This window comes from Hakea prostrata, chromosome 10 (genome assembly GCF_041222555.1).
Source record: "Hakea prostrata isolate BN-2017 chromosome 10, UWA_Hpros_2, whole genome shotgun sequence".
Lineage (NCBI taxonomy): Eukaryota > Viridiplantae > Streptophyta > Magnoliopsida > Proteales > Proteaceae > Hakea > Hakea prostrata.
This window is the reverse complement of record NC_142609.1, coordinates 47601113-47613160: the sequence shown is the minus strand read 5'-3', so window position 1 is coordinate 47613160 and position 12048 is coordinate 47601113.

Here is a 12048-nt window from a genome sequence, read left to right as displayed (position 1 = left end):
TTAAAACAGATAAAATAGACTCTTGATTTAGGAAAAGATAACACCCAGATTCTTAAAAATCTAGATTACATAAAACATAAGATTGAAGATTATAGAAAAATAATCCTCAACATTGATTTATCTAAGATTCCCTCCAAAGATGAAATACGAGAGTTAATCCACCAATTAAGGTTAAGAGAACCTAAAGATATAGAAAGACAGACTCTAGCAAATCTAGAAAATTTAGAAGTTGAAGCCCAAAAGATGAGCCTCCAAAGGCAACAAGATTCAGAAGAGTTTAGAAAGAGAATGTCCTTAATAGATACAAAGATAGATAACCTTGAAAATTTAACCAAAAAATTATTTGGAATATGAGTTTATCTTGCAGTATAGACTATATGAGAACCAAAGAAAGATTGAAAGAATTATATTGGGGAGACCTACCAGAAGAAAATGTAGGAATAACCAAATACAAAGCTCCAGGAGTTCCAGATACAGTTATCATAGTTCAGAATAATATTGAACTAGAGATGCTCAAGACTATCATGGAAAAGCTTGATAGGATAGAATCCAAGATTAGCCAACCAAGTAATGTTTCAAGTGCTGAAATTGACAACTTGAATTCGTCCTTGGATAGGTTAAAGGTTACTGAGAATATTGTAAAACCCAAAGGAGACTTCATTAAGTATTCCCAGGATAAAGACATTCAGATTTGGTCCATATTTTTCAAAATGAGTATTAGACCATTTACTGGAAGATCCAATTCTGTAAATAGATCAGGTGGATATGAATCAAGTGGTTCAAACAGTTCTGAGTCTACCATAGGAAGAATTTTCAGAAGATTTAAGCCTTCTAGTAGTCAAAATCTTGCATTAGAAGAAATAATAGATATAGATCAAAACATAGAAAACTTTAGAAATAATAGATTGAGTTTGTTAAAACCAGAAGCATTATATGCTCGTAATGGTTTTCTTAAAGATACTGGCTTAGTAAGAGCTTATCAAGAACAGCCCATGAATGTTACTGGAAGACAGACCGGAGTGATCCAAGTCTTGTCAGATGAAACCTTGGGTAAGTTAAGGATAAACAAAAGAATGAATTTGTTACACCTTGGTGTTATAGTTATTGGCATCAAAGGACTAACAAGAAAGAATTTAGGTACCAAAGTGTTGGTAGCCCTGACAGATGACGGATGGCAAAATCCCGCAGAATCGATTATAGCTGTTACAGAAGTAGATATGAATAACAATATAGGATTGTTCTATATTGCTCCAGATTTTATGAAATATATAAAGGATGCTCGTCAGATAAGATTAAAGATTATGACAAAAGGCTATGAGAGTTACGTTGGACATAACCTTTTGGCATGCGTAGGATTTATGGGGAAAACCTCCAATAATTCTACAATCAAGTTTAATGTGCAGATAGACGATGTTATCCAAGGAATAGCATCAAAACATATAGCTTTACAAAAACCAGCCATGATTGACCCGATAAGATTGGCAGGATTAGAATGGGATGTCACACAACTCATCCACCAAAAGGATAATAAGGTAATTACTCCAACAGAGAATACCTTATACCAAGATTCGCAAGGTAATACTTTGCTTAGATTCCATAATTATTTAGAAACTCAACAAAGAGTATCTACAGATAGGAGAGATGAAGATAGTAGTAGCATAAGATCAGAATTTGAGTAGACTTTGATGGACAGAGAAACCAGAAAACTCTGTGAAATTAGAGAAAGAGCTATAAAAAGAGGAGATGAAAGAATGAGGTTGATGGCAGAAGATGTTCTCAGAAGACGAGGAATCATATTTGAAGATAATACCCATACGAAAGCTGCTGAGATTGAATCCAAATTTTTGGCAAAAATAGATGATGAGCCTACCGAAAAAGATGAGATAAAGTCAATCCCTGAATCGACCAATGACAGCATAAGAATTAGAATGGATAAGCAGGATGAAGACTTGAATCAGATTCCTTCTGATTTGGAAGATGTTGGTGAAGAATTAGACAAATAAAATTTTGTAGGAATGAACATGCAAGGAGCTCCATATGACTCTAGTAAGCCTTATGGACCAGGTAATTCAGATATGAGGTTTGGAGACAGACCTAGATTAAAGATAGAAAAATTAGATTATGATGTTGAACAAATTGGACCAGGAGATATAATCGGGCATCGAGGAAGAGAAATGCCTGTAGAGCCTCCGATTAGATTAGGATTAGATACTATCACAGAAACAGAAGATTATCGAACCTAGGACACCATGATCCTCAAAGGTGGGACAAGTGTCATAGATGTCCTGGAAACACAATGTCGTTAACGAATTCTTTAAAGAAACTCGTAATTGGACGGCGAAGAGATGTACAGATATTTGGAAACCTTTTTAGGGGAATCCATGAAAGCTAATTGGGAAAGGTATAAAACAGAATACCCACAAATCATATACTGGACTTGTAAGTCTAGGAGTAAATCCCTATAATTTTACAAGTTTTATTCATATGTTATGTACTGGACAAGATCCCAATAGTGCACAAACAAAGGTTCAAGCTATGGCTTTAACTAATCTTGAACAGTTAAGCCTTCGAGTTACAGATACATAAAACCATTCCTTAAGTTGTATTACTATTATACTAGTATAAGTGGTAATATTTTTACTAAGGAGATAATGGACAAGTTATTTAAGAAGTTACCAGGACCCCTTGGAACAAAAATTAAAGATAGCTGGATCCCAAAGAGAAGGTGACCCTAAAAAGATAATGTGTGTATACGAATCACACATATAATTACAAAATTAGTTGAAGAATGTACTTTTATACGAGATACAAAGACAGTTTCAAAGTACAGATTTTGGATTTTGTAAAGATATTTTCACCACAAGCATTTGGTGAGAGAAATCAAGATCACAAACCAAGGAGAAAACCTAGATACATCCAAGCACCTAGGAAACCTCAGATAGGTTATTATGAAAGACCTAGAAAAAGATCCTACCAGGAAAGGAGAAATTGGTATTTAAGAAGATCCACTAGGAGGAAGCCCTTCTTAGATCCCCAGAAACATGCTAGGAGATATAACCCAAATAGGAATTATAAGACTAGATTGGCATGTTATAATTGTGGAGATACCAGTCATCTGGTAAAAGAATGTCCCAAATTAGTCAATACAGATAGCAAAAGAGCAATGGTGGTACAAAATACCAATGAATGCTTGATTGCAGTAGATCAAGAGATGTCAGATCAAGAATCAAGTATATAGTGTTGTATCAAGAGAAATACCGGATACCCAAGAAGAAGATAATGAACCATACCCAGATCTGATTAACCAATTAGTTAATCCTTCAGCCTTATATATCAGGATGGTTAAGAACCAATGTGAAAAAGATAAACATCTTTGGAAGCACAAAGGTGGAAGATACCATATTGCTTGTTCAGGCTGTAGAAAATACCCTGGATTAGACCTAAGATACCAATGCAGAAATTGCCTTGACGAAAGATGTGTTTTTTGCCTAGATAATTCAGTAATACTTGTTGAAGAAAGGGAAAGTAAAATTACTATCCCGGAATTACAAGAAAAAAGAGATTCCACTAAGTTAGAACTTTTACAAGATGAGTTAGCAATTATCAATGCTAAAATAGATGAAGATCCAGACCCTGATATCAGATGGTTTTCTGAGGTAGCTTTGCACCCTCGGAAATCTACAAAATACAGTTTAGGGTACGACATATTTATCCCATATGATTGTATCCTTGAGTCTCAAAAGCTAACTATCATTGATACGTTCGTTACTTATACAATCAGTAATAAGTTCGGAATGATAGTCAAAGATAGATCTTATTATGCATCACAAGGTTTGCAAATCCTTGGAGGTGTGTTAGATGCAGATTATACAAATTCCATAAAGATTTGTATGATGAACCACAATGACAAAGAGATAGTTATCTCCGAAGGAGAAAAGATTGCCCAGATCATAATTATACCAAATTATGGTATTGGTCCTGAAATTAAGAGGAGAGGTTTTGGTTCTATCAATCAACAAAGCACCTCAGCTCAGATTTCCAAAGAAGTACAGATACCCCTTTGCCAAACAAAAGATGATTTGAAATCTATTGAGGTAGAATGTCAAGTCAAAGTTGGTACTAAGATAGTTTCTTTAACCGCAATAATAGATACGGGTTGTACAATTAGTACATTGAACCCTAAATGGTTCAATGATCCTAAGTTTTTAGTAGATATACCACCCACTATCAGTAGAGGAATAGATGGTATACCCCATACAATAGATAAGATGCTGAAAAATCCGTTAATTAGTTTCAAAACTAATTGTGGCCAAAGTCAGTGGTTCCAGATGGGTAAAGTTTGTCCAAGACCAATTTCGTGGGATAACCTCCTAATAGGACTAAACTTTATTTTAAGCTTTAATGGTGCCTTACAAATTAACAAGCACTATGTTCAGATTAATAGACAGTATTATGATTCCCACTCTTCCCTACTCCAGCCCTCAGAGTAGCGAGCGAAACGTGGTGGATAAGATAAGAAAAATTCCTGATTGCAAATGCAAAATACCAGGTTCTTGTAAGATTGCCTTAGATATTGAAGAAGATGAAAATTTTGAGTTCAGAATAGAACAAGAATTATTAGAAGAAGAATATGAGTTTAATTCTTGTTATAAGGTTGAAACAGATTATTTAGATTTTAGAAGATTTGAATCTAATTTTCATGAACTGACAATTCAAAAGGTTCTAGAAAAACTAGAAACATCAAAGATTATACAGGATAAAAATCCCTTAGAATTCTGGCATATAGATAAGCCAATGATTGAGCTAAAGATAAAAAATCAGGATATGAGGATTATTACAGGAAACCCTAAGTATAATCCCAAAGATGATGAAGAGTTCGATATGCACCTTAAAGAGCTCAAAGAACTTAGATTAGTACAAGATTCAAATAGCCCCCATAGGTCACCGCTTTCATTGTAATGAAATAATCGAGAAAAAGAAAAGAGGTAAAAGTAGAATGGTGATAAACTACAAAAGATTGAATGACAATACCGAAGATGATGCATACAACATCCCCAAGAGAGATTTCCTTGTCTCACTAATAGACAAAGCAAAGATATTCAGCAAGTTTGATCTTAAATCTGGTTTTCACCAGATAAAGGTCCACAAAGATTCAATTCCATGGACTGCTTTTACAACAAGCAAAGGACATTTCGAATGGAACGTAATGCCTTTTGGACTAAAGAATGCCCCTTCGTGTTCCAACGCGAATGGATCGATATTCTTAGATTACGAGAGAATTTATTGCAGTCTATATAGATGATATTTTAGTATTCAGCGAAAATGAAAAGGAACATGTTGAGCATTTGCTCACCGCCTTTAGACTATTTGCTAAACATGGTTTAGTCATTTCTAAGAAAAATTAGAGATAGCCAAAGAACAGATTAACTTTCTCGGGCTTAGTCTTAGGAAAGGACCCGATATCTTTACAAGATCATATTTCGAGAAAAATCTTGGAATTCCCGATGTCCTCGAAGGAACAACCCGGATTAAATCTTTTGTGGGCTTAGTCAACCAAGCCGAAAATTTTATAAAAGATTTGGGAAAAATCTTAGGCCCCCTATATGCTAAGACTTCCACAAAAGCTGAGAAAAGATTTAACCAACAAGACATTAAGTTGGTCCAAAGAATAAAACAAATTGATTTCAAAAGTTAAACCCATGAGATATCCCAAAGATAATTATTACCATATTGTTGAAACAGATGGTTCACAAGAAGGATGGGGAGCAATACTCAAAATTAGACCAAATGAGTATTCGCCTAAATCCAAAGAAGAAGTCTCAGATATATGCCTCTCGCTTACACCGGAACAAAAATTCTGGCAACAATAGATTTTGAAGTTGAGTCCGTTATTAAAGGATTAGAAGCCTTTGAACTTTTTCTTCAAAATAAAAAGATTCTTGTTAGAACCGATCGCCAAGCCATAGTCGATTTTATAAAAATTTAAATGAGAAAAAGATCTCACAAAGAAGATGGTTGATTTTTAGAGATACCATTATTAACAAAGGTTTTGATATAACCTTTGAACATATTAATGGAAAAGATAATTTTCTTGCAGATGGATTATCCAGATCCTTATTTGGAAAATAATTTGCGAGAACTAGATTTGGTCAGCTGTTTCTCAGATACCCAAAGATATGGCTGATTCTCACCCAAAGATTCTCAAGATACGATCGATTCCCGACGTCAAAAGATACTTCCATTGAAGAGATTATAGCTTCTGTGGTTAATACCCGAAGCAGCAAAGATAAAGTTCCTCAAATGGGAAGTGCTAACTTGAAAAAGAAGCATGTACCCAAGAAGATTATGTATGGGCAGAGATACCTCTACACCATAGATGAAAGATTTCAGTTCAAGGTTCTTCTTGAAGTTGAAGAACAAGATAAAACAATTTTAGATAATCTTTGGATTTCTCATCACCGAGTATCCAAGATCCAAAGAGATAAAAGCAAGCGTGACTATTTTAGCTCGATCATGGATTGATTAAATTATCGATGAACATGGCTTATTCCAAGTCAAAATCCAGTTATAGATACTACGTTGTGTTTAAAGGAAAGTCACTGGAATTTATACACAATGGTCAGATGTCTCTGTTTAAATCAGAAATTTTGACAAGCCTCTTTACAAAGGCTATGTTGATTTATCCGAAGCATTGAGGGATGCCAGGAAGACTCTTGGTATTAACTTCTACAAAGATCCGAAGATTGAAAAAGTTGATCAAAAAGATTTCAAAGGAGCACTTATGGCGTGCGATGAGTGTTCTATCACAAAGATGGAGATAAAAGATCTCACTGAGCAATGTGAAATAAACAGGTGTCCGTGACTGCGCCTTGTTGAAGAAGTAAACAGCTTAAGGCTTGCGAACCGTAAGCTTGAAAGCGAGAAAGTAGAGTTGACAGCACATCTACTTCGTGCCAAAGATCTCTTAGGCATGAATGAGTTAGAGATTATGACATCATTTGTCAGAAAGCATAAGAAAAGATCAAATGAAGATTCCAAAGATAAACCCTCTACAGATAAACAGATTGTAGAAGCTTTAGAACCTCCTATCCAGCAATATGTAAAATCAATTGATGAAATGCTGGTACAGGTCAAGAAGCTACTATCAGCGGAAGATGGTGGACCCAGGTCATCCAGTTCTACAGATCGATGGCTCGTAGAAGGCCCTCCAGAAGAGATGAGTATAATAGAAGATCCAGAAGAATAGTCATTGCCCAACTTGGAGACATTTCTATTCTAAGATGGGTAAACAGATATGGCCAGATACTTGGACGAAGGTTCAAGAAAAATAAGAAAACTACCTGTTTTCTGAAAAGATATGAAAAGAAGCATGATGAAAAGGTGACCAAGAAAGCCAATAGAAGGAGCAGATCCCAAATCATGGAAATGATGGATGATCAGCCCTTGAGATACAACGAGACCATTGCAGAAATCATTAGCCTCGCAGCTGAAGATTTTGAAGTAGGAACAATGAATTGCCTAAAAGATTCCACTCACAACAAAGATGCCACGGCGTCACGTCATGCCGATGTCATGTAACCACTAAATAAGAGTCCTTTTATCTTTTATTAAACTACCTTTTATAGTTTTTGGATTCCACTTTATCTTTTATTAAATTATGTTGTATAAACTTTGAAGTCCAAAGTCTATAAATAGGACTTCTTGTTTTAAATAGAATAGGAATGGAGAGAGCTTGAGAGAGGAGTGAAGCTCTGTAATAGTAACTGTTGTAAGGTTTGTAATAGATGTTTATGAATTACAACTTTCAAATATTGCACTTGTCTTGAGAAGATCAAAGCGAAGAAAGACTGCGTCTTCTTCCGTAAGTTTCTTTTTTTAATTTCTTTAAGATATGGGCTTGTAGTAGTGTAGTAATTATATATTTCATGTCATCTGCATGCATTTTCGAGGTGGATAACCGTGGAAAATGCCTACAGTGGTGCCTCTGTTCTTGGTGACGACCACCACTGCTTACATGTAGCTGCATATCTCATTAATAATCCCAGATGAGTAGTTTCAGTGATAACCGAAACTAGATGTATGCGCAGTTGAGTACAGGTTGAAAGAGACCCAACTCCAGTGCTACCTAGAGTTGGTGAAACACAGTTACGAAAGCTGAAGTTAAATAATCCTAAGAATTATTCAGAAGTTCAAGACGATGTTTATAGCCCCGAGAAATAGTCGGTGAGGTGCCTGACGGTCTGAAAGTCTGTCTAAGTCTTAAAGAATGAGTAAAGTTAAAGGACCCTATCTGATAAAGTCAAGAGGTAAAGGCTATAACAGTCAAGGACTGGGTAAAGGCCTCAGCAGAGCCGTGAAGGGCAGTAAGTGTAAGTCCCGTTATGCCGGCGAGGTTGTAGAGGTGCCAGATGAGTCTGTTTATGGAAGCCTCTCTTGACCTAAGGAGACAAGTACCATTAATTTGGTTGGGTTACTCCTTGAAAATTAAAAATTCCACACTTGACTTTGCATATCATTTAGACTTTGCATCAACTCATATAGAACTTAATAAGAGTTGAGATCTGGTTGAAAGCAGACAGAAATGTATCCCTTGGCCCAAAAGGAAATGCAGAAAGCATCCCTGCTTTGCAGTGCCACTTCCAGAGCGAGCTTGGCTATAAGTCTCGGTGGGTACGATGTAAGTATGCAGGAGCCCTGTAGGCCTTGTGTCCTGCGTCTGTTTGTCTCAGATATACTGGTCAAAATACTCTGAGAGTATAGGTCATATTTGCATATAGCTTTGCATAGTTCGACCCAGCGAACTTAAAACTTTCTGGAATACCTCCTACCCCCTATTAGTGTTATCATATATATATAGGAAGGGCGGGCCTGGCGCAATGGTGGAGTCTCTCCATTGTGAGCTTGAGGTTGCGGGTTCGAATCAGACTCTCTGCAAAAAGTAGGGGTAAGGCTGCCTAGAAAGTCCCTTCCCCAGACCCCACAGTGTGGGAGCTTCAGCACTGGGTACGCCCTTTATATATATGTAATATAGGGTATTCCAGAAAATTTTAAGTTCGCTGGATCGAACTATGCAAATCCTATATGGAAGTATGACCTATACTCTCAGAGTATTTTAACCGGTATATCTGAAATAAACAGACGCAAAACACAAGGCCTACAGGGCTCCTGCATACTTACATCGTACCAAGCGAGACTTATGGCCAAGCCCGCTCTGGAAGTTGCACTGCAGAGCAGGGATGCTTTCTGCATTTCCTTTTGGGCCAAGGAATGCATTTCTGTTTATTCTCAACCAGATTTCAACTCTTTTTGAGATCTAATGCATGGATGCAATATACTAGAATGATATGCAAAGTCAATTTTCAGAGGAGTAACCCAACCAAATCAATGGTTTTGTCTCTTTAGGCCAAGAGAGGCTTACATTAACAGACTCATCTGGCACCTCTGCAACTTCGCCGGCACAACGAGACTTACACTCACTGCCCTTCACGGCTCTGCTGAGGCCTTTACCCAGTCCTTGACTGTCATAGCCTGTTCCTCTGGCTTTATCAGATAGGGTTCTTTAACTCTACTCATTCTTTGAAATTCAAACAGACTTTCAGACCGTCAGGCACCTCACCGACTATTTCACGGGGTTGTAAACAGCCATCTGAACTTCTGAGTGATTCTCAGGATTATTTAACATCAGTTTTCGTAACAGTTTTTCACCAATTCTAGACAGCGCTAGAGTTGAGTCTCTTTCAACCTGTACTCATCGAGCATACATCTAGTTTCGGTTATCCACTGAAACTACTCATCTGGGATTATTAATGCAGATGATCCTACATGAATGCAGTGGTGGTCGTCACCAAGAACAGAGGTACTACTGTAGGCATGTTCCACGGTTATCCACCTCGAATATGCATGCAAATGACATGAAATACGTAATTACTCCACTACTACAAGCCCATATCTTAAAAGAAATAAAGAAAAGAACTTACAGAAGAACACGCAGTCTTCCTACGCTTGGATCTTCTTAAGACGAGTGCAATGTTGGAATAAGGTACTTCATAAACATTCACTGTCTATTACAAGCTTACAACAGTACAATACTTTCTGACTCTAAAACTTCTCTTAAACTTCTCCTCCTCTACTTCAACATTGAGGTTCTTTATATAGACATCGGACTTTCTGACTCTAAAACTTCTCTTAAACTTCTCCTCCTCTACTTCAACATTGAGGTTCTTTATATAGACATCGGACTTCAAAGTTTATAAAACATAACTTAATAAAAGATAGAACGGAATTCAAAAACTATTAAACATAGTTTGACAAAAGATAAAAAGAATCTTCTTTTATCGTTACATAGTGCTTGATGACGTCGCATTGCATCGAGTAGCATCTTTGCATAAGTAACAAAGATCTTTTGTGGCGTCGGCATGACGTCAAGAATTGTGGTAGGCGGTATTTTCAGGACAATTACTGTTCCTACTTCGAAATCTTCATTTGTGAGGCTAATGACTTCAGCAATAGTCTCATTGTATCTCAGGGGTTCTTCGTCCATCATCTCCATGATTTTGGACCTGCATCTTTTGTTAGCCTTTGTAGTAACTTTCTCATCATGCTTCTTTTCATATCTTTTCAGAAAACAAGCAGCTTTCTTTTTCTTAAATCTTCGTCCAAGTATCTGTCCATATCTGTTTACCCATCTTGGAATCGGACGATCTCCAAATTCGGCAATGATTATTCTTCTGTATCTTCTGTTGTGTTCACTTCTTCTGGAAGGCCTTCTAAGAGCCATCTGATCTTGTGGAGCTGGATGAACTGGGTCCACCATCTTCCGCTGATGGTAGCCTTTTAACCTGCACCAGCATTTCATCAATAGATCTGACATATTGCTGGATGGGAGGCTCTAGAGCTTCTACAATCTGTTTATCCGTAGTGAGATTATCTTTGGGAACTTCATTTGTCTTTTTCTTGTGTTTATTGACAAATGAGGTCATAATCTCTGACTCATTCATGCCTAAGAGGTCTTTAGCACGAAGTAAATGGGCTATTAACTCTGTCTTTTCACTGTCAAGCTTACGGTTTGCAAGCCTTAAGCTGTTAACTTCTTCAACAAGACGGAGTGAGCCTGTCCTGTATATCTCACACTGGTTCGTTAAATCTTTCATTTCCATCTTTGTGACGGAACACTCATCACATGCCATGAGTGCGCCTTTAAAATCTTTCTGGTCAACTTTCTCAATCTTGGGATCTTTGTAGAAGTTGATACCAAGGGTTTTCCTGGCATCCTTCAGAGCTTCAGAAAGATCAACATAACCTTTGTATAGAGGCTTGTCAAAGTTTCTGATACAAACAGAGACATCTGACCATTGTGTGTAAATTCCGGGAAGCTTTCCCTTAAACACAACGTAATATCTGTAGCTGGATTTTGACTTGGAGTAAGCCATATTCATCTGATAATTTAAGCAATTCATGAGTGAACTGAAGTAGTCACGTTTGCTCTTATCTGCTGGTTCTTGGACACTCTGATGGTGAGAAATCCAAAGATTATCTAAAATTGTTCTATCTTCTTCTTCAACTTCAAGTAAAACCTTGAAAAATCTTTCATCTATGGTGTAGAGATATCTCTGCCCATACATAATCTTCTTTGGTACATGCTTCTTTTTCAAGATAGCACTTCCTATCTGAGGAACTTTATCTTTGCTGCTCCGGGTATTAATCACAGAAGCTATAATCTCTTCGATAGAAGTATCTTTTGACTGGGAACCAATCGTATCTTCGGAATCTTTGGGCTGGGATCACGCCATATCTATTTCCTGCAAATTATTTTCCAAATAAGGATCTGGATAATCCATCTGCAAGGAAATTATCTTTTCCATTAATATGTTCAAAGGTTATATTAAAACCTTTGTTTATAATGGTATCTCTAAAAATCAACCATCTTCTTTGGGAAATCTTTTTCTCATTTAAATTTTTATAGAATCTGACTATGGCTTGACAGTCAGTTCTAACAAGTATCTTTTTGTTTTGAAGGAAAAGTTCAAAGGCTTTTAAACCTTTGATAAC